This window comes from Phascolarctos cinereus, unplaced genomic scaffold (genome assembly GCF_003287225.1).
Source record: "Phascolarctos cinereus isolate Bilbo 61053 unplaced genomic scaffold, phaCin_HiC Scaffold_4;HRSCAF=312, whole genome shotgun sequence".
NCBI lineage: Eukaryota > Metazoa > Chordata > Mammalia > Diprotodontia > Phascolarctidae > Phascolarctos > Phascolarctos cinereus.
The window spans coordinates 706092410-706097555 of NW_027555847.1; positions in this window are offsets into that span (position 1 = coordinate 706092410).

Genomic DNA, 5146 nt, shown 5'->3' on the forward strand with positions numbered 1-5146 from the left:
GGTCCAGCTCCTACAGAGATACCTTTGGTACAAGCAGGACCTAGAGGGCCACACGTGGCCTCTTCACTAAGCACTAGTGAAGGCTGATAACAGGTATATAACATTGGCTTTGTCGACTGTAACTGAAGAGTTTTACTGTTAGATGGAATCAGGAAGACTCCTCTTTGTGAATTCAAATCTAGCCTCAGACACTTATTAGTTGGGTGATCTTGGGCAAGCCACTTCACTCTGTTTGCCTCAGTTACCTCATCTGTCAAATGAGCTGGAGAAAGAAATGGCAAACCACACCAGCATCTCTGCTGAGAAAACCCCGAATGGGATCATGAAGAATTAGACACAACTGAAGAGCAGTCTCCTGTGAAATGGATCTGAGAATGGAATCGAAAGGCCCTCTGGGGACACCTGCCTGAATTCCACCAACACCACGGTGACGAAGACAAATGTCTGAATGATGTAGATTTGTGTGCAGAAACAGAGTTTATGATGGCAATTCAGGACTAGATCATTGCTACCAGAAATGACAGATTCTTTGAAGACTTAGCTATTGATAGAGACCCACAGTTCCCAAACTGTATGCTGTAATACCCTAGGTTTTTCAGTGAGCTCACAAGAATGTTGTGGGACATTTTACATTTTCAAGGGAAACACAGTGATGCTCGGGATCTGTAGAACACCCTATGACTCACCTCAAGATCTTTCAGATCATAGGTCGCACTACATTCTTTTCATTGACATCCTAGAATGTAGGAGATTTTTTTTTTTATTAACTTGTACTTTTACCTATCCCAGTAACCTTTCAAATTTTCTTATTTGTGAGGTCATATCTTTGTCAAGCTGGGTTGTCAGAAGTTATTGTGATAAGTACTTCTCTCCCACCCCACCCCAGAAAAAAAAATTAGCCTGTAATGAGAAATGAGTATGGTGGTGTCCAGTCTGATTCCAAGGTTTGAGAAATTGTTCAGTGCCCAATGCAGAAGCACATATCCCATTAGTAAGTGATTGTGGTTATTTAAGAAGAAATAGAAAAAAAAATAAAGTAAAAGTACACAGCAGAGAAAAAAAGAAAACCTACAAGGAAGCAAAGCTGGGCAGCTTTGAAAACAATGTGTAGTTTATTATAAAGGCTTTCTTGAAATGGAAATTTATTGTTTTATATTGAATCCTCTCTTATGTTCTGATGTGTACATGACAATGTTTTTTTTTCTTTTCTCATTTTATATTTAAGTTCAAAATAAATTATAAAATTATAATTTTTGTTAAAAAATGAAATAAAAATATTATTTTCCTTTTAATTTATTTTGTATTATTATTTTTAATGACTACTAAATTGTTAGGGCATTATTAAGTTATTTGGTCCTGACCACTTAATAAACTGAACTGTTACGTGTTTCTTTTGGCACGGGGGACTGTGAACTTAGAAAGTTTGGCAACATTTTATATAGATTAAGCAAGGAAATGGTGAAGGCAGCATAAAACATTATTGCAGGTTGCAAAAGTTTAAGATACACCAAATAGGTAGTAATACATGGCTAATGGACTGGAATTATACATTGGAAGTTTGCTATTTTTCATGCATGAGTAGACAATAAATTCCAACACTACAAATACAGACCTTAAAATATCCTTAAAAAAACCCCTCAACCTATAAAATGTAGTAGAAATTGGCCATTGTCATGGACAGAACTGTTGCCCATAGTTTCCCAGACACAACATTTATCCATAAAAATATATTTTTTTAAAAAAAGATGTCATCATCTTAAATAGTTATAATATCCAAGCTATATAGATCAAAAAACTTTCAAAATATAGAGAACTAGCAAAGATTAAAGTCATGTGGGGACAACATGAAGGGCATATTGACCTTATTGTCCTATCTGCTCCTGGAGTTGTACCAAGAATGTTTTTGTGGAGGATAACCTTAAATCTCAATACTTTTATTGCCTACAAAAAGCAGCTTCTTTTTCACCTGTGCAAAATCCTGTAGAATATTAAGTATAAAAAAGAAATAGCAGTTGAGATCTCAATTGAGACCCGATAAAATGGCAATGATGACAAGAGATGGGAATACTCAATATTGGTAGGGTTGTAGAAAGATGGACACACATGCATTATTAGAGGAGCTGTAAGTCTGTCCAACCGTTCTAGAAAATAATTTGGAATTATTTGAATAAAATGATGGAAATATTCATACCCAGAGGTCTCTGCTAAGTGCATACTATGAGGAAATCAACAGCTTCTCTATATACCAAAATATAGTAGCATTTTTTTTGTAGTAGCAAATAACTGGATTCAAAGTAGATACCCATTGCTTGGGGTGGGGGGAACAGATTGTAATAAATGGAGTGAAATATCAGAGTGTTATAAGAGATGTTGATTTTAAGTATGGAGAATACTTATATGAACTGATACTAAAGGTAGCAAATAGAACTAGGAAAACTGTATCCTCAAGAGTTATAATATAAATGGAAAAGGTAACAATAAAACAATCAAAAACCAAATGCTGTGGAATTGACTTGCAGATCCAGAATTAGGAATAGGCCGCCTTGGACCACCTACATTCTCCTGCCTGGTCACCACAGAGATCAACCTTGCATATCTGTGAAAACACAGACCTCATTTGAGGTGGGCACACTCCCTGGGCAGACTGCAGTGAAAGGAGCTCATCCAAGGTTCCAGTGTATGACCTCATCTGCCCAGAGCTCTAGCCTCATGAGTCCCACAATGATGAGTAGCCAATCTTTTGGCTTTTAGAACAGGGGATGTCAGAGGCTGGGAGGGACCTTAGAACAGAGAATGTCAGAGCTGGGAGGGGCCTTAGAACAGGGGATGTCAGAGGCTGGGAGTGACCTTAGAACAGGGAATGTCAGAGCTGGGAGGGGCCTTCGAACAGGGGATGTCAGAGCTGGGAGGGACCTTAGAACAGGGGATGTCAGAGCTGGGAGGGGCCTTAGAACAGGGGATGTCAGAGCTGGGAAGGACCTTAGAACAGGGGATGTCAGAGCTGGGAGGGGTCTTAGAACAGGGGATGTCAGAGTTGGGAGGCCTTAGAACAGGGATGTAGACTAGGAGGGCTTCAGAATAGGGATTCAGGGCTAGGAGGGCCTTAGAACAGGGGATGTCAGAGCTGGGAGGGCCTTAGAACAGGGATGTCAGAGCTGGGAAGGACCTTAGAACAGGGGATGTCAGAGGGAGGGGTCTTAGAACAGGGGATGTCAGAGTTGGGAGGGGCCTTAGAACAGGGATGTTAGAACTAGGAGAGGCTTCAGAATAGGTGATTACAGGGCTAGGAGGGGCCTTAGAACAGGGGATGTCAGAGCTGGGAAGGGCCTTAGAACAGGGGATGTCAGAGCTGGGAGGGGTCTTAGAAAAGGGGATGTCAGAGTTGGGAGGGGCCTTAGAACAGGGATGTTAGAACTAGGAGAGGCTTCAGAATAGGTGATTACAGGGCTAGGAGGGGCCTTAGAACAGGGTTTGTCAGAGCTGGGAGGGGCCTTAGAGATCACCTAGGCTAAGTCTCTCATTTTACAGATGAAAAAATGGATAGCTAGATAAGAGAAGGGACTTACATCACACTAAATGCAGGGCCAAGCCATTGGACCTTTTAGAGGCACCCAGTTGTCATGAAGATGGCCAACACATATCACCTCACTTCAAAGTGGCTCTTTTTGTGGCCATGAATAGAGTGGCTTGTGCTCTGGTTCTGTTCCCCTGCATTTTCCCCTGAGCTGGCAAACCTGCTAAAAATAGGTGAGCCCAGCCCGGTGTTTGGCACAGAGTCTGCCACACTGTGCTAGGTTTGAAGGAAGCATGTTATCAGGTTATGACTAATAGAAACTTCCATCAAATGAAGCCCTGTCCAGCTCCCAGCTCTCTGACTTGCCATCTGGGTGCCCTTGGGTGAGTTACTTCTCTAACCTTGGACTCAGTATTCTCATCTGTAAAATGAAAGAATTGAATGAGATGTGTCTCAGGCCCCTTCCACTTCTAAGTTCAATGAGCCTATGATTTTTATGTGACACAGTCTGGCACAGGACCACAGGATCTAATAGAGCCACAACAACAACAAGGCTGACTTACGGAATTACGCCAGAACTGAACATTGCCTTATGAAGCATCCAGCTCAATCGACTTTATTGAGTTGAGGTGAGGGCTCAGAAAAGTTAAATTACTTCTCCAAGGTCACACAGCAAGTTTGTGGCAAAGCTATATCTAGAACCCAGCTAAGGACACATATCTGAAACTTGAAGGGACCTCAAAGGTCATCTTGTTCAGCCCTCTTGTTCTACCAGTAAGGAAACAGAAAGGAAGTGACTTACCCAACTTAGGACAGGTGATAAGTGGCAGAGATAGAATTTGAATCCAGGTCCCCAATTCCCAATCAAGTGCTCTTTTCTATGGTACAATATTGTGTCTCCTGATTTCTAGATTAGGCCTTGCCCCCATTGCTCTGAAGCAGATATCCATGTATTGGTCTATCATGTTTTACAGGACTTATTTTTGCTTTCTCTTTGGTGTATCATTTGTGTGTGTGTGTGTGTGTGTGTGTGTGTGTGTGTGTGTGTGTGTGTTTTATTGTGAGGGGTTGTAGTTGGAGAGGGAAGGTGCCATGTTTAGGAAAACATTGATTAGCTGGACAGGATTCAGAGATGGGTGATGAGGATAATAATAATAATAATAATAACAACAATAATAATAATTTAAAAAGCATTTATATTATTTATTTATATTTGGAAAGAACTTTGACTACATCACTCCATTTGGTCCTCACAGCCCTTCCATGAGGCATGAAGCACAAACATGAGTATCCACACTTTACAAATAAATGAACCGAAACTCAGTAGGTGAAGTGGCAAAACCAATGTGTGTCTGAGCTAGGATTCAAACTCAGGTCCTCCTGATTCCAGGTCTAGCCCTTGATTTTAGAATCCATGGAAGGAATCTGAGAGCGTTAACCTAGAAAAAAGAAGACTAGGGGGATTGGGAGTATATCTAATTGTTGTTACAAAATAACTGAAGGGCTCTTTTGGAAAAGGATCAGCCTTGCTCTGCTCAGTCTCAGAACTAGAAGAGATAGGAGGGATTGTAGAGAGGTAAGTTTAGGCTTGAGCTGAGGAAGAACTGCTGGCAAGGAGAGCTGTCCAAAGTA